General features: G+C 39.9%; 1 protein-coding gene and 1 long non-coding RNA gene across 4 annotated transcripts in view; both read left to right on the forward strand.

Annotated features, from left to right (window-relative positions):
- The window catches only part of LOC129453090 (sialoadhesin-like), a 205,332-nt gene that overhangs the window by 123,673 nt on the left and 58,154 nt on the right, over positions 1 to 23,505 (forward strand). The window lies entirely within an intron of this gene.
- On the forward strand, positions 11,877 to 13,890 carry LOC141359454 (uncharacterized). Its single transcript, XR_012365900.1, has 3 exons — positions 11,877 to 12,034; positions 12,504 to 12,620; positions 13,294 to 13,890. It is a non-coding gene; the product is annotated as an uncharacterized lncRNA (long non-coding RNA).

The raw sequence follows: 23,505 nt of genomic DNA on the forward strand, positions 1-23,505 counted from the left end.
TGGGACTTGAGCGCGCACTCTCCAATCTCCACAGCGCAGCCCCACGGATAACAGTAACACGCAGCAGCAAAACAACAGCGGGCAGATTTCTGCAGCACAATTGACTGACCCTTGGTAAGGACAGTGAACAAACCACCAATACTGCCTTGATCACACTATATAAATGAGTCATTTACCAAAAAACTAGTAAATGTATTAACAAGTGTCTCATTTTAGCCACTTGTTATTTTTGTGTGGAGGTTAAGTGCAATGTAGGGGGTGGGACACTTTTGCGCCTAGAGAACATTTAATTGGACAGGAATTTTGATGGTAATCTGAAGTGTAGGGTGCAAGGGCTTTTCTTCCGAGAGGCACAAATTCAAAATATGTGTTCAGTTAGTCATGTGAACCTATAGCATCATGCATTATGTCAAAATAGGTGCGTCTCAAAAACTCTCAAGACACTAACCTAACACTAAACTTTGATTATCTAGCATATGCAAGCATCTGTTTTATCATAAACCCCTTTAAAGTGTTTGCAGCAGTCGTGTATTTTGACATGATGAGCCACACATGATAAGTTAAATACGTATGTATTGAAGAGCTGCCGGAAATACAGTGCAAGGAACGAGGATACTGTTCTGCCGGCCGTGTTTACGTTGAGTATCTGGAAGGAAGGGGAGAAGAATTAGCGTCAACGTATCTGTGAGTACGCTGAGCTGCCATAGTGTCTGTGTTTTCCTTATAAGTATGGAATACCAGTGTTTCTCTTGTGAGTTGTGAATCAGTGTGTAAGCGGCCCCACAGTGGAAAAGATCGGTGGGCGAGCCGGAACCAGTTAAGGAGGGAGGATGTTACTTTGTCGTGGCTGTGACGTTTACACTTGGCCATTCGCTGTATCCGCGATTTCGATTAACCAGGACGAAATCCCCGGTTCAAACGTAGAGTGCTGACCCTATTTCACTGGAGTGTGTGGAGTGCAGTGGGTGAGTCTTTCTTTGACGTGTGTACACCTAAAGATTACAGTGTTGTGCCGTGTCCCTGTTGTCAGCATTTACTCCCTAGGCCGGGAAGGAGACCCTGTGTGAAGAGAACGTGCGCTGGTGCTGGCGGCGACCACTTTTCTATGCATGCCCACTTGTGACTTCTGATCCCCTTTTCCCCACCTGGTGGTGGCGAGGCAACGATAACAAGTAAGGAACAGTGTGAATATTGTGGGGAAACTTCAACGGAGGGAAGTATTGGCTGCTGCATGAAACACTAGCTGTGTGGCCTCTGTGTATGATTACCTGTTTGTGGAGTGATTTCAGAGGTTTGCCCCTGTCTAGATCTCTTGTCCTGTTGGTTGGAAGAGAGGAGAGGGAAGAGTTCGATCCATTCCTGTGGTACATACTTGGTGTAAACAACCTACCTGAACTCACCCATTGTGGTGACATTGGCCGAGGCCGTGTTAGGCCCAACGAGCAGCAGCTTTGACCCGTACCTCCATCTGCCCTTGTTCGAAGCCAAGAGGTGGTGTATCTTTCCCCATATATTCACTGAAGTCAAGTAAACTTGTGAAGGAATTCTGTGTGTCTGTCTGCTACCAGTTCTGCAGGTCCGAGCCTAAGGCTCTGTGTCGTCGTGGGAGTGTTTTCTGCGGTTGCAAGTGACCGTGTTGAGTGTTGGTCTGGGAAGTCTGTCCCGGTGAAGAAGGTTACAAGTGTCACGGCAAATACATCCTCTCCAGTCTCCTAAGCTCCAAAGTGCTAAAGCCTTTCGCCACCTCTTCGAGGGTCTGTGAGTTGTACCCATTCAGTTGCCCTTCTGTATACTCACCTGTAAGCCCAAAGCTAAGAGCCAGTTTATTGCCCTTGTATACTCACCTGTATGCCCAAAGTAAAGATCCAGTGTGCCCTTCTGTATACTCACCTGTGCGCCCAAAGCCAAGAGCCAGCGCATTATCTTTGTACACTCACCTGTATGCCCCAAAGTGAAGATCCAGTTGCCCTTCTGTATACTCACTTGTACGTCCAAAGCTGAGCGCCAGCGTCTTGCCCTTGTATATTCACCTGTATGCTCAAAGTAAAGACCCAGTGAGCCCTTTTGTATACTCATCTTTACATCCAAAGCTACGAGTCAGAGTAACACCCCTGCATACCCCACCTGTAAGACTTACCTGGACGAACCAAATCAAGATCCCGTGCATTCACTCTTGCATACTCACCTACACACCGAAGGCCAAGGAACCATTACGCTTGTCCACATACTTACGAGCACACTCCTTCTACTAGGCCCAGTTGCTCTCTGAATACTGACCTGTGTATCTTCTAGGCGCCTCCAGAGTTGGGCCCCGGAAACCGCCGCCATCAGCACAAGGTAATCACCTCATCCAATTTGTCAGTGTCACTCACAGTCCATATTTCTTCACATCCAGGAAGAAGGGAAGGCTCCACCAAATGTCCCCCTGCAACACAGAACCCAGACACATTGGAATAAGCTGGTTGAAGTCACGTGAGGGACAAGCACGAAACGTTCTGAAGACCTACCTGAGAAGCCCCCCTGATGGAGTCAGAGTGACTCAGGATCGACGCTCTCTGGCCCCGAGAGTTTGCTTTTAGATTCCCTTTCCCCTCCCCTACCTACCTTTTAATTAAATTAAATAAAGTTTGTTTTAATTTTTACTTGCGCTCCTTGTGTGTCTGGTCATTGGGGTGTTCTTGGGACCTCCTCGAGGTGGAAACTAGGAAGGGGCGAGACTCACAACACCTGTGGTCCGCTCCGACCTGTGACACTTGTGTTTATCTATAGACCCTTTTACTGTTTGTACACAATATTATAATTGTATTATCTCATTTAGCTGATGCTTTGTCCAAAGCGACTTACAATTGCTATATATGTCAGAGGTCGCACGCCTCTGGAGCAACTAGGGGTTAAGTGTCTTGCTCAAGACACAATGTTGTGTCAGTGGATTCGATCCCAGGTCTCTCATACTAAAGGCGAGTGTCTTATCCGCTGCGCCATCACCACCCCTAGGACGTGGCAGCGTATGCTCGGGCATTTTGGCAACGGAAGTATGGCAAGAATCAGCAGTGAAGCAACACAGAGAGAAGTTATTTAAAAAATTTGACTTATCAACTTTTTCAACACAGCTACCAGATCCGTGTACTATAGTGGAGTGGATAGAAGACGTTAGCAGATGGTCAAGTATAAAGTAGCCAGATACATATACGTATATTATATTAGTGCAACCAAATGCAACAACCAGACATTTTGATGCTGGGAAACCATTTTAATAAACTTTCTGAGTTGCTAACACGTTAGAACCAATGAGAAATAAGACCACTTCTGTTAGGCTATTTGATCACGTGGGCTGTAAAAGGTTCTATATATGAGTTTATTTATACAAATCAAATTGTTTCTTTCAGGTGTTTCTAGCAGTAGCTGTTGGGGTGTGACTTACACCTCTACAAGAGTTTGTGCTTTAGTGGGATCAACAGTAGATATTCACTCTTCATACTCACATCCCACTGGAAATACAGTAGAGAAAACATACTGGTATTTATGGAACTTTCAGGATCTGCGTGAGGATCATCAGTTTGCTGGTCGTGTGGAGTATATAAACAACACACTGAGAATCAAAGACATCAACACGAGTGACTCTGATGAATATGCATTCAGGATCATCACTAACACATCAAATGAATTTTCTGGTTTTCCTGGAGTCATTCTTACTGTTACAGGTAACTGCTCATAATAAACTCTCTGTAAAGCTGCATTCACTGGTCAGATTTATAATGAATATTTTTATGCTACTGATTTGGTGTCCATGCAGCTGATTTTTTTTTTTTTCATTTTAGTGTTGTGGATTCTAGAAACAGTAGGGTGACATTTTAAAATTGAAAAGCCCAATGCTGTCAATCATTTAAGCTACAGGTTTAATTTTACCTGTTTACCTGAAGACGACAGGCCATAACCTGATACTGAGCATCACAGTTCATTAATAGTTACTTAATAGTTATTCCTCCTGAAGCGGAATTAGTAGTTTCTTAATCGTAGTTCTTCAGGAAGCATGACTGAATTGATGAGTTACTAATTAACTAATAGTTACTTAACATAATTAAAAACCGCTATGACATACTGATTAGTTAACACACATTCCTTAGTAGTTAATAGTTGTCACTGACAGAAGACTACGGAGACAGATATATATAAAATGTAACAGAGTTTATTGAATGATTGAATAAGCAGAGTAGAGATGGATGATGTAGATCTTCAGAAGGGAATCACAGACACACTGGGGAAGATAATATCCGTAAGATGATGATGATGACGATGATGATGATGTTCAGGAGAAGTTCTGCAAAGATATAGAAGTTAGAGAGTCTGGTAATCACATTGACAGATATGTTCTTGTGACGAGACCGGACAATGACTGTGTGTTTGTGAGTGATATATAAAGGGAATGCTTGATGCCCAGCCAACATGTATATGTGGGCCCCACATGGGTTTTACTTGGGCTACATGGGTACCAAGTGGGCATGGTCCTATTATGGGCATCTTATATGGGACTCACTTGGGTTAGTGTAGTAGGCCCCACATGGGTTAAAAAACATAGGCTCCCTATATGGGTCCTAGTTGGGATGTTAATGGGAAATGAGGGCATGGGCTCATAATAGGAAACACATATGGGGCCCTCTTGGGCAACCAATATGGGTCTTAAATGGGCTAACACAATAATTCCCATATAGGTTCCTTATATGGGTCCAAAGTGGGACCCACATAGGTTATGAGTATATGTGATTTGAATAAGGAAACACAAATGGGACCCTTTTGGCCAAACCATATGGGTCCAACATGGGCAAACACAATTATTCCCATATAGGTTCCTTATATGGGTCCAAAGTGGGACCCACATAGGTCACCTATATATGTGTTTTGAATAAGGAAACACATATGGGACCCTTTTGGCCAAACCATATGGGTAAAACATGGGCAAACACAATTATTCCCATATAGGCTCCTTATATGGGCCGAAAGTGGGACCCACGTAGGTCACATGTCTGTGTTTTGAATAAGGAAACTCATATGGGGCCCTTTTGGCCAAACCATATGGGTACAACATGGGCAAACACAATTATTCCCATATAGGCTCCTTATATGGGCCCGAAGTGGGACCCACATAGGTCACCTGTATATGTATTTGAATAAGAAACACATATGGGACCCTTTTGGCCGAACCATATGGGTACAACATGGGCAAACACAATTATTCCCAAATAGGCTCCTTATATGGGCCCAAAGTGGGACCCACATAGGTCACCTGTATATGTGTTTTGAATAAGGAAACACATATGGGACCCTTTTGGCCAAACCATATGGGTACAACATGGGCAAACACAATTATCCCCATATAGGCTCCTTATATGGGCCCAAAGTGGGACCAACATAGGTCACCTGCATATGTGTTTTGAATAAGGAAACACATATGGGACCCTTTTGGCCAAACCATATGGGTTCAACATGGGCAAACACAATTATTCCCATATAGGCTCTTTATATGGGCTGAAAGTGGGACCCACATAGGTCACCTGTATATGTGTTTTGAATAAGGAAACCCACATGGGACCCTATTGGACAAACCATATGGGTACATCATGGGCAAACACAAATATTCCCATATAGGCTCCTTATATGGGCCAAAAGTGGGACCCACATAGGTCACCTGTATATGTCTTTTGAATAAGGAAACACATATGGGACACTTTTGGCCAAACCATATGGTTACAACATGGGCAAACACAATTATTCCCATACAGGCTCCTTATATGGGCTAAAAGTGGGACCCACATAGGTCACCTGTATATGTCTTTTGAATAAGGAAACACATATGGGACACTTTTGGCCAAACCATATGGTTACAACATGGGCAAACACAATTATTCCCATACAGGCTCATTATATGGGCTGAAAGTGGGACCCACATAGGTCACCTGTATATGTGTTTTGAATAAGGAAACACATATGGGACCCTTTTAACCAAACCATATGGGTACAACATGGGCAAACACAATTATCCCCATATAGATTCCTTATATGGGTCCAAAGTGGGACCCACATAGGTCACCTGTATATGTGTTTTGAATAAGGAAACACATATGGGACCCTTTTGGCCAAACCATATGTGTCCAACATGGTCAAACACAATTATTCCCATATAGGTTCCTTATATGGGTCCAAAGTGGGACCCACATAGGTCACCTGTATATGTGTTTTGAATAATGAAACACATATGGGACCCTTTTGGCCAAACCATATGTGTCCAACATGGTCAAACACAATTATTCCCATATAGGCTCCTTATATGGGCCGAAAGTGGGACCCACGTAGGTCACATGTCTGTGTTTTGAATAAGGAAACACATATGGGGCCCTTTTGGCCAAACCATATGGGTACAACATGGGCAAACACAATTATTCCCATATAGGCTCCTTATATGGGCTGAAAGTGGGACCCACATAGGTCACCTGTATATGTGTTTTGAATAAGGAAACACATATGGAACCCTATTGGCCAAACCATATGGTTACAACATGGACAAACACAAATATTCCCAAATAGGCTCCTTACATGGTCCGAAAGTGGGACCCACATAGGTCACCTGTATATGTCTTTTGAATAAGGAAACACATATGGGGCCCTTTTGGCCAAACCATATGGGTACAACATGGGCAAACACAAATATTCCCATATAGGCTCCTTATATGGGCTGAAAGTGGGACCCACATAGGTCACCTGTATATGTGTTTTGAATAAGGAAACACATATGGAACCCTATTGGCCAAACCATATGGTTACAACATGGACAAACACAAATATTCCCAAATAGGCTCCTTACATGGGCCGAATGTGGGACCCACATAGGTCACCTGTATATGTCTTTTGAATAAGGAAACACATATGGGGCCCTTTTGGCCAAACCATATGGGTACAACATGGGCAAACACAAATATTCCCATATAGGCTCCTTACATGGGCCGAATGTGGGACCCACATAGGTCAGCTGTATATGTCTTTTGAATAAGGAAACACATATGGGGCCCTTTTGGCCAAACCATATGGGTACAACATGGGCAAACACAAATATTCCCATATAGGCTCCTTATATGGGCCGAAAGTGGGACCCACATAGGTCACCTGTATATGTCTTTTGAATAAGGAAACACATATGGGGCCCTTTTGGCTAAACCATATGGGTACAACATGGGCAAACACAATAATTCCCATATAGGCTCCTTATATGGGCCGAAAGTGGGACCCACATAGGTCACCTGTATATGTCTTTTGAATAAGGAAACACATATGGGGCCCTTTTGGCCAAACCATATGGGTACAACATGGGCAAACACAAATATTCCCATATAGGCTCCTTACATGGGCCGAATGTGGGACCCACATAGGTCACCTGTATATGTCTTTTGAATAAGGAAACGCATATGGGGCCCTTTTGGCCAAACCATATGGGTACAACATGGGCAAACACAAATATTCCCATATAGGCTCCTTACATGGGCCGAATGTGGGACCCACATAGGTCACCTGTATATGTCTTTTGAATAAGGAAACACATATGGGGCCCTTTTGGCCAAACCATATGGGTACAACATGGGCAAACACAAATATTCCCAAATAGGCTCCTTACATGGGCCGAATGTGGGACCCACATAGGTCACCTGTATATGTCTTTTGAATAAGGAAACACATATGGGGCCCTTTTGGCCAAACCATATGGTTACAACATGGACAAACACAAATATTCCCAAATAGGCTCCTTACATGGGCCGAATGTGGGACCCACATAGGTCAGCTGTATATGTCTTTTGAATAAGGAAACACATATGGGGCCCTTTTGGCCAAACCATATGGGTACAACATGGGCAAACACAAATATTCCCATATAGGCTCCTTATATGGGCCGAAAGTGGGACCCACATAGGTCACCTGTATATGTCTTTTGAATAAGGAAACACATATGGGGCCCTTTTGGCTAAACCATATGGGTACAACATGGGCAAACACAATAATTCCCATATAGGATCCTTATATGGGCCGAAAGTGGGACCCACATAGGTCACCTGTATATGTCTTTTGAATAAGGAAACACATATGGGGCCCTTTTGGCCAAACCATATGGGTACAACATGGGCAAACACAAATATTCCCATATAGGCTCCTTATATGGGCCGAAAGTGGGACCCACATAGGTCACCTGTATATGTCTTTTGAATAAGGAAACACATATGGGGCCCTTTTGGCTAAACCATATGGGTACAACATGGGCAAACACAAATATTCCCATATAGGCTCCTTATATGGGCCGAAAGTGGGACCCACATAGGTCACCTGTATATGTCTTTTGAATAAGGAAACGCATATGGGGCCCTTTTGGCCAAACCATATGGGTACAACATGGGCAAACACAATTATTCCCATATAGGCTCCTTATATGGGCTGAATGTGGGACCCACATAGGTCACCTGTATATGTCTTTTGAATAAGAAAACGCATATGGGGCCCTTTTGGCCAAACCATATGGGTACAACATGGGCAAACACAATTATTCCCATATAGGCTTCTTATATGGTTTAGAAGTGGGACCCACATAGGTCACCTGTATATGTGTTTTGAATAAGGAAACACATATGGGACCCTTTGGGCCAAGCCATATGGGTAAAACATGGGCAAACACAATTATTCCCATGTAGGCTTCTTATATGGGTCTGAAGTGGGACCCACATAGGTCATGAGTTTATGGGTTTTGAATGAGGATACACATTTGGGACCCTTTCGGCCAAACCATATGGGTACAACATGGGCAAACACAATAATTCCTATAAAGACTCCTTATATGGGCCCAAAGTGGGACCCACATAGGTCATGAGTATATGGATTCTAAATAAGGAAACACTTATGGGACCCTTTCTGTCAAATCATATTAGACCAAAATGGGCAAACACAATCAGTCCCATACAAGCTCCCGACATGGACCCCCATATGTAATTGTCATTTCATGCCCTGTTTTAAACAGGGATCCTGAAAGGTTTATGCCTATGTTTTCAGACTGTCTTACTTCACAAACCATGGTGACGCTAAAAGCAAGACATGTAGCCTAATAGTTTATGAAGTCCCAAAGGACTGCAGGATAACTTCTAAGTAAAGACGGCTGCATCAATGTAACAGAAGCCTTGCATTTTTTACCCAAAGCTTGCATGGGTATTAGTGCATTTAAAATGTTATTTGTAATATGATGACAAAACATTGCAAAAATTAGTTAGGTTCAGGCTCAGGTTAAAATTTTCCTGCAAGTCTAAAGCGATCTAACATAATTAGCAAAAGTGAGAAAGTGACAGACCATATTCACCGTATTCTGATATCTAGACCAATCAGTTTTCACTGTGGGCAGGCTTACAATCAACCTCTCTCTTCAGCTCAGTAAACCACTGTACAGTAGTTTATTTACAATGTACAGTAAATGACAGAGTGTCCAAAAAAAACACTGGAAAATAATACAATATTTACTTTATTTTTCAAGTACATAAAAGTGTATCTGTGTGTAAACCCTCTGCTTTTAAACAAAACAAAAACATTTGATCCTATCTTTATTTGTTCCTTTTTATCTTATTTTAAATATGTGTAGTTTTTTATAAATATAGGGTCAAAGGAGTTTAAGGTGTCCTTCATAATTGTACATATATTTTATAGCTGTTAAAAGAGCAACCATATTAAAGTAGGCTAATAAACAACATAACACAAAATAATATATAATTTATATTGATGATTTAATTATTTTAAATGTATGTTTTTTTTGCGGGGGCTTGTTGGTGAGCTTCCTTCCCAATCAGTTTTTGTAGGGTGGGATGTCTGAGTGTAATTTTAATAAATTAAACAGTCAAAACTGCACAAAAATCTTTTATTTACATTGTCTCCAATGTTTGCTATACTGAGAGGATTTGTTCATATGTAGAACTGATTTTATGTTTTGATAGATACTAAGTGAATTATCACCATACACCAAAGGCCTCTATCATGCTCTGGCCAGACCTTCAATACTGAAAGTGTTTAGAATGTTTAGCCAACATTGAGACAAGCTGAGTCATGCTGAGTCCATGAGTTTAGGTCCATGAGAAGAGCATTGAGCAACTAGGCTCTCCTGATTTTGCCAAGTGGTTGATGTCCTCAGGGCAACTTTATGTTGACCCGGGGGTAACATTTCAATCAACCAATCAGATTTCAGAAATAAGTTTACAGTTTGTTTCACCAACTATGGTGTGGTGCAGGGGTGGCTGGTGACTTCTCTTGTGAAGGATTCAAAAATTTGTGTTTGGGGTGTCATGTGTGTTGCTCATCATGTCAAAATATGTGTTTGTTGCGTCATGTGAACCATGTGCATCATGCTTCGCGCCTGCTGGACACACATCGAAAGGATTTGTAATTAAAGAGGCGCTCACAAAATACTTGCAAGACACTACACTAAATTCATGCCACACACATGACAGGCTACATGTTGTGATGAGATTTGCATCATGTGCCCTCGATAAAGAAGTCACCAAGCGGCCGTCACTGCGTGAATGGCTACTGGATTTTATTTATTTGGGGTCTATGGGCTACAGTTTTCCAAAATATACCCTTATGAAAATTAAATAATTAAATTAAATTAAATGGTTTACTACAGTTTAAAAAAAAAAAAAACATACTCTAGTAAAACCATGGTTTTGCCAATAGTAGGCCTAATCAATACCAAAAAACATTTTACTGTACCACAAAAAAACATGCTTAATTTTCGTTAGCTAGGCTGTCTCTTTTTTCAATGGGCTATTATACTTTCATGTAGAAAATTAACCATGGTTTTACTATAGTTAAAACAAAAACAAAAAACATAGTAGAACCATGGTTTTGCTAGTAACCAATACACCAAAAAAACATGTTTACACTTTTACCACAATAAAACCATGGTAAATTTTCGTAAGGGCTATATGCACATTGTGTTTTGGGGTATATTTATGCAGATACAGACCCATACAAATTCTAAACCGTAGACATTGTGTGTGTGTGTTTGTGTGTGTGTACGTGTATTGCAATAAACTCGAATTATATGTGTATCCTACAGAAAATGCAGTATTAATGCTAAAAAGTGATTTGTCCTGCATCATCACTATGTTGTATTCGTTTAAAAAAACGGCGCCAAGAAAGAAAGGACATGCGCATTGTTCTCCTGAGCCAGTTAACGTAGAGCTGGTACATTGCTGTCTTCACTGGAGTGCTGCAAGCTCGAAGTGTGGTGAGTAGATCTGTTTTATTACAATATATGACATTAAACTGTTGATAAAAAGTATATTCAAGTAGTCAAACATTAAAATATTCTTGGATGTTATTCTAAATCAGTGGCGAAGCTCGCCGGGATAACGTTTGGTGAATGCGTACGGTCGAGGTTGCGAAAATCAACCTTGTGTTTAAATTGTTAGAGTTTTAAAACATTACATTTACTCTGTTAACGTAACATTTACTTAAGAAGCGCTTTAGGATAACAGTTATAGTGGGTATTTTTACTTTTACTCGTAACTCGATGATATTTCTATTGACATGCCCTCAGTTTTGCACGACGCACTTTATTTTAATGCAGTACGAAATGCGAACTTCAGATTATTATTATTATTTCATAATTTGCCGAAGCATTTGATTTGTGAATGAATGACTCTTTTGAACGAGTCGGTTCTTCACAAAATATTGCAAATGAATTACTGTTTTGTACCGGGTCGATTCTAAACTAGCTATTGATTGAACGGTTTGAATCAGTTTGAATGATTTGTTCCGTTTGCTGCAGGATCTGAATCATCTGTAACTTACATCTGCAGGCTGCAGCACTTCTCGCTTGTAACGTGAAACTTAAAAACACGCCAAGGAGTGGATGCAAGTGAACTATCAATCTACTGAAACAGAAGCGGGAAATGTATTCGAAGACGAAAATGCTCGCGCGACCTGTGCGTCAGACCCGGATAAACGCACGCGAGCTGACAAAGTAAGTTAACGCGCTTTCAGAAATGTTCACTTGAATCACAGCAGGAAGAAAATCCATCGACGATTGGCGTCTGATTCGCTCTAAAAAGTAATGTTTGTTCAGATGTGAGTGCTTTTTGTGACACATTAGTTTGATAATATTAGATAACACGAATTACTGTATTTTTACTCAAGTAAAATATTGACTGCTGTCCCCTCCTATGGAAATCACGTTTTCGTTTGGCTGCATCTAGTAAGAGCACTATTTTGTTTGCTCAGTTTGATCACTGATATCTATTACAAGTTTTAATGTCATTTTGGATGTAGGGAAGCAATTAGGTGCAGCGTTATAACAAGACTGTTGACTTCTATGCCTACCTTTACATGAATTTTTTTTTAGCGTACATACTGTATAGTATAGACTTGGTTAGTGAACTTTAACAGTAGCTGTTAACTCATATAATTTTGTCATTTTTATGGATTTTTTTCAGATCCTGAGTAGCTGTTATTCAACATAAACACATTTCCGCACACATGAAGATGGATGACGATAGTTCATCTTAAAATGAAACTTATGTTTATCAGCTTACCCCCAGGCCATCCAAGAGGTAGGTGACTTTGTTTCTTCAGTAGAACACAAATGTAGATTTTTAACTCCAACAGTTTCAGTCTGTCAGTTGTATAAGTGGATGGTAACAAAAACCGAAAGAGAAAAAAAACATGCACAGACAAATCCAAATAAAACCCTGCAGCTCGTGACGACACATCCGTGTCCTACTTAAGACACAAAACCTTCGGTTTGTGCGAGAAACCGAACAGTATTTATATCATTTTTTACCTCTAATACAACATTATCCCCAGAGAAACGGCAGCCCCTACGCCCTCATTCTGTGCACCCGATACAGTAGGTGGCAGTATGCACCTATGAAGTTGTTTTGCAACCCGCTATTAAACATTAGATGAATAAGAAGGTGATGTGTGAATGCGCGTGTTTCATTTTAAGATGAAGTATCGCTATAAACAGGCCCATTGGCTGCCTACATATTATAATAAGCTGTTTTAAATTTCAAATGTTCAATGCCTTATTGCACCGAGCCCAACCCGAACATAATTTCTAAATATCTATCCGAACCCGGCCCGTCGGGTACCGTCGGGTCCCGCTGGCTCGGTTCGAGTATCCATCCTTTAATACCTACTGTATGCCAAAGACTGTCATTGTAAAAAGTACAAATGTGCCATTTTTAATATTTCTTTATCTTAAAAATGTATTTGGTTTTGCAGATGCTCTTAAGAACAACGCCCTGATGTCCAAGGTCAACCAGCAAGAAGCTGAGAAGGCACTGCCAAAATGGTTTACTGGGGCAAGGGACAGAGGAGGACAGAGAGCATCAAGAATGCAGAAAAGGATGTCTGTTTGAGAAAGGTTAAAACTACAGTTGTTGATTTGAACTGTTGTAGTTCTTTAATTTTTCTTAAAGGAAAACACAATCATTTTTCGGTATTTGCCGTGTTCTTCCCTCAACTTGGATGAATTGATGCAGACCTCTCTTTTCTCAATGTGTGCACTTAAAGGTGGGGTGCACAATTTCTAAAAAAACCGTTTTGGAAAAGGGAGACAGGCCGACTATCAAAACACACTTGTAGCCAATTAGCAGCATGTCTACTAAATGACATCGTTGCCTGGGTTGCGTATGTGTGGGGCGGGTCTATCAAAAGAAGGTCCAGATTCTATTAGGGTAAGGGTGTGTTTGTTTAGATGATTTCAAATATCAACATTGGCTTTCATGCACCCTGCCTTTATTTGTTGTAAAGTGTGGCGTGAATGTGTTAGCATTTAGCCAAGCACCATTCATTCATTAGGGTCCAAACAGGGATGAATTTAATAGCCACCAAACACTTTCATGTTTTCCCTATTCAAAGACTGTTACATGAGTAGTTACTAGAGATGCGCGGTTGGCGGTTACAGCCGCGGACTCCGCGGATAAACCGCGGATCGGGCGGATGACGTGACGAAAAATAATATTTTAATTAAATTCGGGCGGGTGGCGGATCGACTGCTTGTTATTAGCTTTGTTCTTCAAAGCATACGACCTTAAAGGTGAGCATTATGTCTATCAAGGTGGCAGGCTAAGAAGTTCGCGAAGAGAACTGAAATGAGACGGTCTAGCCTTCAGAGGACCCATAATTTGGGTCACCTGTTGCACGCGCCCCCAGTAGCGCCCATTGCGCCTGTCAGCAAAAAACAGCGGAGACATTTCTGACTCATTAAAATAAATATGTAATCAGAAAAATATGAATTTATTTTAGAAAATATGACACATTGATGTAGATTAAACTATTCAACAACAGTATATCAAATAATCAACCTTAGAAATATACGCAACATAAACCGAATAATATTAACACAAAACATAACTTATAATACTAAAACAGTGACAAGAAAAAGTTTTCTAAATACACTTTTATTTAATAAAGGTTTTAATTGTTTGGGATAGCCTCGGCATGTTAAGGATCCATTCGTTCTATCATTAACAGCGCAGAGAAATGAGGACGCATTTTGACACAGCTCTTATCAACGCCGGCGAAGGAGGTACGTGGCAAACTCAAAAAAATGAGAATTAAAAACAAAGGAAATAAAAGGTCAGAAAAGGGTTGCCTGGAATAGGTTTTACAAAGTGGTAAATCAGTAGGATGACACTAGTGCAGACTATGTATTTGTGCGTTTAATTTAGGCTATTTATTTATTTTTGTCCCATGTCATGTGCGCCGATCGGAGACTGGTCTTTATGATTTAAAAAGAAAGCATTCAAGTGAACAGTACTAAACGAACTAAATTTCAGCAAATGCAAACTTCAATCAAACATAGTAAGAGGTGAAGTATAGCTTTAGCCTACAGAAATGCTTATTGCATTAATTTTTAAATGTGTGCGAGGTCCGTGCACGTCCTTCGCTAGCTAAACGAGCATTAAATATTAATGACGTTGAGTTTATTGTTTTTATTAATTTATATTCACAAAACTTATCAACAAAACATTGATTAAAATTAAGAGACAAATTATCTGAAACGAAATTCATTTTAAAGTAGAAAACAAAACTTAAATTAAACTCGAAAATAATGTCTGGCCCATTACAATTCTCCCTTCATATTGGCCTTTACAACGCCCTATATGGCGTTTAAAATTACAGTCTATCTTTCGTAATAAGCGAACTAAAATTAAACAAAACATAAACACATTACAACAATATTCAAACCCAACAATACTCAAACATAAATATAAAATAGACATTATGATACATGTTAAAACAATCCGATATAGCATTTATAATAGCTGGTTGGTAGATGTTTACTATTTTTGTCAAAACCTCCGTTGCAAACCTCCATTTACCTGAATAAAATAATTTTTACTTTGAAAATGATGCGCTGTCACGTTAACACCAGCTGTTTGTTTACATAAGACTCCATCTACATTTACACTCAGCGCAACGTCTGATTTCTTAAACTAAAACAGGGTCTGCAGCGTTGACGAACGAATCCGTTTATGAGGGTCGAAAACGGTGATGTAGATGAAAGGCGTAAACGTAGCAAAAGTAAGTAACGCATTTTAAAGGATAAACGCATTAATGTAAACATAGCCTGAGTTCACTGCTTATATTCTAGGGCTTTCTAGTCTCGCGGCTGTCATCAGCAGCGGCTGTCATCAGCAGCGCCTTGCATCGCCCAGTCAGCGGATGGCGGGCGGGTGCGGTTTTGAAAACTGGTCAGAAACGTTGGTGCGGATGGATGGCGGACGGATGATGAGTTTTGTGATGCGGTTGCGGATGAAATAAAAGCCCATCCGCGCATCTCTAGTAGTTACACGAGGAAGTATGGTAAAAAATATAACTATATTGTATGGCGGAAGAGCACTTAGTTTGTAGCACTCGACCTTGGGCACAGTAACATCATCACTCCTGACTACTCCCCCTCTTGCTTAAACTACAGTCAACATAACCAACACGCCTGTACTAATGTTAGTACATTGAGCAGACTCTGCGAAATATCAAGTTAAGTTTAAGTGTACGCATTGAGAAAAGAGAGATATGTATTTATTCGGCTAAGTTGATGGAAGAACATAGTAAAATATTGAAAAACTGTGTTTGTAATTATCTTACTTTCATTTACTTTTAAGGGCCCCATTTCAATAATTTTTTAAAGGGGCCATGGCATGAAAATCTGACTTTTTCCATGTTTAAGTACTACAATTGGGTCCCCAGTGCTTCTATCAACCTAGAAAATGTGAAAAAGATCAACCCAGTAACTTCCATTCTCTGCAAGCATGTGAAAAAATAGGTAGTTGAAATTTGGCTCTCCTTATGATGTCAGAAGGAGCTCTTATTATAATAATACCACACCTTAATCTGCACTATCCAACCACAGCACTGCCATTTAGTGCAGAGAGGGAGAGACAGAGAAAAAAATTCACAGCACAATGAAGTTTCAATTTCAACAAACCACCATCATTGTTATCAGTGTTTGAATTTCATCAGCTCATTTGCATTTTAAAGTAGGGATACACCGAAATGAAAATTCTTGGCCGAAACCGAAAACCGAAAAAAAGGAAACCAAGGCCGAAACACCGAAAGAAATTATTATGCAAATTATAAGTACAATTGCATTCATGGCTATCACTGTGTACTAACTTTACTAGGGGTGTGTGATGGATAAAAAAAACTAGAGCCCGACCGATATGCATTTTTTTGGGCCGATGCCGATACAGATATTAGAGAGTAAAAAAAGACCGATAACGATATATCGGCCGATATTCATTATGTGCATATTATAGTACAGTACACATATACTACAGTATATTATACTACTACAGTACTGTACATAGAATACACTATACATTAACAGAATATACTATATATAAATACTTTTTGCAATGATCACTCTATGATCACACCACAAATGTGGTGATCAAACACTTAAAATGACGTGACAAAGATATGTAATATAGGCAGGTGTGTTTTACAAGTTAACAATAAACTTTATTATCCAAAATGATTCTGATATAAGTGCACAAAACAGTAATTTGACTTATTATAAATAACTTTAAAACACAAACAAAACAAAATACATATAACTTAAACCATTGTCAGTTTTAACGAGAATAATGTTATATTAGGCTTATTTTAAAAAATGGAAACTTATAAAGTCATTGTTATATTGGGCTTAGCTTTAGAGTAAGTTATAGACTTCACAAATTAATTAAAAACTTACCGTTAAGACGACAATGCTTGAATTACTGACAACATACTAATGTAGGCTAATGTTTAATGTACTGCACAACTTTTTTATAACACGAACCCACAGTGTTCTGCCGGGACATTAAACTTTTATAAAACTAAAGCGTCTGCTCTCCGCCTCTTTTATTTAAGAAAGGGTGTAAAGTTGCGCGAGCTTATTTAATCAATTGCTTTGAAATGAGCATGTAACAGCACAAGCAGCTGTACTCCCACAGACTGCGCATCAGTTTAAGCGCGTCCTTTCTCCGCCTCGCGTCATTTCTTCAGCTTGCGTTTGAAACAACTCGCAAGTGGACAAAAAAGACTGATTAAAACCACCAAATGTAAACAGGAATGTGTCTCTCTCGTCCACTTATAATCCAATCGACCAAAGCGCGTCTTAATACCAGGTGTAAAATGTATTGAAGAAACCGCGTGACTGCCGCGCCCGCCACCTGAACTGAGAGACTGACTGAAGTGAAGGGGGTGGGGGATTGGCTGATGTCACTACAGTGAGTGACCTGAGTCGCCATTAGCAACCAATAGGGCGCACTCTGCTGGACAAACAAGTACTTACATCTTTCAAAAGCATTAATTGTGTTCTGTAAGGAACGTTCATATCGGCTTCATATCGGCTTCATATCTGCGGCTTATACGCCGATACAGATATATCTGCGACATGCTCATATCGGCCGATAAAATCGGCAAAACGATAAATCGGTCGGGCTCTAAAAAAAACCTCACAGTTCGGATCACATTACAGTTTTTGAGGCACAGATCAGATTATTTTTCGGATCAGCAAAAAGCAGGTGGGAAAAAATCTAATAAACAATAAGGAAATTGCAAACATTTACAAAAAAGAATAGGGCCCTATAATTTCCGCGATCACGGAATCGCGGACGGAATCGCGGAATTGGCTAATTAACACGGAATCTAGTATAAACGCGGAATTTCGCGGAATTTGACATATTTTGAATAAAATTATGTTTTTGTGTGGGAGACGAACGTATGTCTGTGGGAAATGCAGACCGGGGGAAGTAAATCTGGGCGACACGCCCCCTCCCGTCATTTCAGACCTCCTCCAAAACATTGAAACCATGGCGACGCGGCTCTCCACGACTCTGCTTTCGTCAGCGAAAAAATTAAGAAATTCGACGCTAAGCACTTAGTTCCGAGCAGGTCTCACATGACTTTTATGTGACCGGAGAACTGTTAGTTTGGAAGTTTAGTCAACACTCTGTTCACGGTGAGCGCAAAGATACATGCACTCTCTCATCCATGTTTGTCTCACTGTACCTCTCTCATGTGCACGTGCTCTCGCATCTGTCCGAAGTGCGAACACAAATCCTCATGTATTTGTTCAGTTTTATGCATTTCAAGCGAGCTGAGGCAAACTAACTATCCCTCGCATTTAAAATATAATCATCTGCATCATGACGCCGCTCTCTGTCTCTCTTTCGCTCGCACGTGTAAAGAGCTGCGTGCTCATGCTGTCCTAAGTCAGATCACTATACTTTGTATGTTTGTAAAGTTATATGCATTTCAAGCGATTGTGTATAAAATATGGATCGCGTTCCGCTGGATTGATGTGTTTAAGGCACTTCTGAAGGCACCACTGCGTTGACACCTTGTTGTAGCCTCCTCCTGCAACAACACTAAAAAAAACAATGCATTGAATGGAGTTGTGTGTGCGCGTGCGCGCGCGTGTGTATGTGCGTGTGTAAATGCATCTTTTATAGTCATTAAAAGTAATCCTGTTATCCAGTTTTTGCCCCAAATCATTTACATTTTAATCATTAACATTAAAAGGCACACTCTTTTTATGACTAAAATAAAAGTAAAGGGTAAAAAATATAATTGCCAAAAATTAAAACGGATAAAACGGAATTTGCAAAAATTAAAACGGAGAAAACGGAATTTGGGAAAAAATAAAACGGAATTTGGGAAAAAATAAAACGGATTTTATAGGGCCCTAAAAGAACAAAGTTGTACATTAATAAGGTCTGAAATTAGCATTAGGTACAGAAATCAAATTAAATGAATCATAACACAATAAATTAAATGTATTATTATTTTTAGAGCTATTTGTCTCTTTGTCATGGGTTGTTTGATTAACATTAATGACACAGACTTAAGTAGGTTAATCTGACTGTAATCTATACATACACTTAAGACATAAACAAATGTTTTTATTAGAAAAAGAATACTGTGGAGATAATTTTGTTTATATGTGCCCTGTCAATAACAGAGAGATTTTATGTTTGCTTGTTTTTTTTTTTTAAATGCGTTTCTCTCGTATGTGCACTATTAAACGCGCGCACACATAGAGAACGAGGGTGGATCCCAAACAGCGCAACAGTCGCTCCACATAAAAACGTTACGTTGTGTTTCGTTGCTTTATTCGCCGAATGTATGTTAATGGATTACAGTATGAGACATATTAGCGTGACTCTCTCTAAAGTTTACACATCAAGACATGCTTAATCTTTGCAGACGCGTGCAAACAGCTCGACCGTGAGTGAAACCTGCTTGAGCACGAAGGGGAGGGGTGGGAGACGACTGATCACCGTGAGTGAAACCCAAGCGCTAGTGCACGGATGGGAGGGGCGCAGTTAATATTCATTTTCGGTTTACTTTTTCGGCTGGATTTTTTATTTCGGCCCGAAACAGATAATGCCATTTTCGACCGAAAATTTCGGCGACCGAAATTTCGGTGCACCCCTATTTTAAAGGACACACCCAAAACAGCACATTTTTGCACACACCTACAAAGTCGCTATTTTAACATGCTATAATAAATTATTTATATGGTATTTTGAGCTAAAACTTCACATTTGTGCTCTGGGGACACCAAAGATTTATTTGACATCTTAAAAAGGTCTTGTGAAATGGCCCCTTTAAGATGTAAAATAAATCTTTGGTGTCTCCAGAGTACATATATGAAACTCTAGCTCAAAATATCGTATATATAGATAATTTGTTATAGCAAGTTGAAATTGCCACTTTGTAGGTCCAAGCAAAACTGCGTCCTTTAAACGTGTCCTTTAAAATGCAAACACAGATCACAATGATGGTGGTTTGTTGAAATTGAAACTCAGTTGTTCTGTCAATTATTTTTTCTCACTCTCTGCACTAAATGGCAGTGCCATGTTTGGATAGTGCAGATTAAGGAGTGTTATTATTATAATAAGATCCCCTTCTGATATCACAAGGGGAGCCACATTTATATTACCTATTTTTGACATGCTTGCAGCGAACATTTTACCAGGTTTTCATGCTATGGGCCCTTTAAATATAATTTTTTTTCTAATTGTATTCGCAATATACTTATCAAAGTACATACCTCCTTATACTATATATGGTGGCAAGAAAAAGTATGTGAATCTTTTAGATTTTCATACTTTTTTTTATAATTTTTTCATAAAATGTGATCTGATCTCCATCTAACATAATGTGTCTAAAAAAATAACACAACTTCTGATCTTTTATGTCTTTATTGAACACACTTAGTGGCCAACCACATCAAACGTGTTTATGGAAGTTGCAGGCGCCTTTTTTTGAATGATATTTTTTGGGCAGGGAGCGTTTGCGTGCTGTTTATGCGTGCCGAACGGCTTGCGGTTTTTGCTGCCAGTCGCAGCACTTGCTTTTGAAGGAGCGCTGAGAGCGGAAAAGCGCACGACGTCATTCGCGTCTTTCCATTTTCCAATCGAATGAGGGGAGAGGCAGGCCTTACGGTGTGGTGAGGGAAGTTTACAGTTGCTTTGAAGAACCGGACTCTCTCACTCTCTCCTGCGTGTTTGTGCACCTCTCACCCTCAAACAAGGTCACAGTAAACGCCCTCTTTTTAAAGTTTCTGCTAATATGACAGTTAACAGCAAAAGAGCGCTCACGCTTCAATATTTGGACGTCTCATGTGTATGCCGTTCTTCAAGTCAATCCATAAAATCTCTATTGTGTTGAGGTCTGGGCTTTGACTTGGCCACTCCAAAAGGCGGATTTTGTTTTTCTGAAGCCATTCTCCTCTGGACTTGCTCCGGTGTTTTGGGTCTTTGTCCTGTTGCATCACCCAGACATTCCTCCTACAGACATTCACACATTATCCTGAAGAATTGTCTGATAAACTTGGGAATTTATCTTCCCCTCAATGATTGCAAGCTGGCCATACCCTGATGCAGCAAAGCAGGCCCAAATCAACAGGTCTTCTCCATAATACTTTACAGTTGGGATGATGTTTTCATAATGATATTGCGTGCCCTTTCTATGCCAGATGTAGTGCTGTGTGTTTTTCCAAATAGTTCAATCTTCGTTTCATTAGTCCACAAAACATTTTGCCAAATACCACTGTTGGAATGTCAATTTGTTCTTTTGCAAATTTCAGGCGTGCAGCAATGTTCTTTTTAGTACTGTAATTAGTGACTTCCTTTGGTGTCCTGCCGTGAATACACTGCTTGTTCAGTGTTTTACGTGTTGTAGACTCAAATACAGAGAGTTCCAATAATGCCTTCAAATCTTTGCCTGTCATTCTGGGTTGTTTCTATACCTCATTAAAGGAATAGTCTACTCATTTTCAATATTAAACTATGTTATTACCTTAACTAAGAAGAGTTGATACATCCCTCTATCATCTGTGTGCGTGCACGTAAGCGCTGGAGCGCGCTGCGACACTTCGATAGCATTTAGCTTAGCCCCATTCATTCAATGGTACCATTTAGAGATAAAGTTAGAAGTGACCAAACACATCAACGTTTTTCCTATTTAAGACGAGTAGTTAAACGAGCAAGTTTGGTGGTACAAAATAAAACGTAGCGCTTTTCTAAGCGGATTTAAAAGAGGAACTATATTTTATGGCGTAATAGCACTTTTGGGAGTACTTCGACTCGCCTGAAAAGTCCGCTCCCCTTCTCACTCTCATAATGGGAGAGGGAGGGTGTTACTGCGCCGAGTCGAAGTACTCCCAAAAGTGCTATTACGCCATAAAATATAGTTCCTCTTTTAAATCCGCTTAGAAAAGCGCTACGTTTTATTTTGTACCACCAAACTTGCTCGTATAACTACTCGTCTTAAATAGGAAAAAGTTAATGTGTTTGGTCACTTCTAACTTTATCTCTAAATGGTACCATTGAATGAATGGGGCTAAGCTAAATGCTATCGAAGCGTCGCAGCGCGCTCCAGCGCTTACGTGCACGCACACAGATGATAGAGGGATGTATCAACAATTCTTAGTTAAGGTAATAACATATTTTAATATTGAAAATGAGTAGACTATTCCTTTAATGAGTCTTCGTGGTGCTCTTGGTGTCATTTTGACTGGGTGTCCATCTCTTGGTAGAGTAGCAACAGTCCCAAAGCATCTCCATTTGTAGATTGTATGTCTGTAGACTGGTGAATTTCTACAGTCTTTGACATAACTTTTAACCCTTTCGAGCTCCATGTAAAGCAACAATTCTTGATTAAAGCTCTTTTGATAGCTCTTTTTGGTGAGGCATGGCCCATATAAAAAATGAACTCCAAAAGTAAACTTTAAAGTAGCTGTAGTCCACACCTCCAAATACATTATCTTAAAGAGACTCCAGGTGTGATAAAACCTGACTCCATTTTGCTTTTTCGAGGTCTCGTTCGCTTAAAAGTTCACATACTTTTTTCACAAGCACTATGAGTTTTTAGGTTGTTCTTAAATAATTCTGTTCTTTCATGTCTTTATTGTTTTGTTTTTTTAGAACCATTATGTTTGTCAATACCCTTGACTTGATGAAGACCAGATCACATTTTATGACAAATTTATTTAGAAAGCTATGAAATTCCAAAAGGTTAATATACTTTATCTTGTTACTGTATTTCTTGAAGGACATACTTCTTTTCAAAACACTCAAGACTCTAAAAGGTTCTAACATAGTTTTGTGCCATTGTAACAAATGTGGCATGATGGTTAGTTAAATAAAAATGGAATTTGAAAGGATTTCAGTGTCACTGTGTGCTTTACTTCTTTCTGCCCTGTTAATACAGGGCGTCATCACACTCCTCTCATTACAATACGCTAACTGGATAACACTGGATATGTCTTATTGAATATGCAGTTTACTAAAATAATGTATTTACCTGCAACAAATTAATTACAGCCTAACTATAGTTATTGTATTTACTAGCTGCTGACCTAGGATTTATAGTTATAATTTTAAAGAAATCTATATTTTGCTGTACCTTTTGTTGTGAATTGTGTCTTTTGGG

The sequence above is a fragment of the Misgurnus anguillicaudatus genome, chromosome 23 (genome assembly GCF_027580225.2).
Source record: "Misgurnus anguillicaudatus chromosome 23, ASM2758022v2, whole genome shotgun sequence".
Lineage (NCBI taxonomy): Eukaryota > Metazoa > Chordata > Actinopteri > Cypriniformes > Cobitidae > Misgurnus > Misgurnus anguillicaudatus.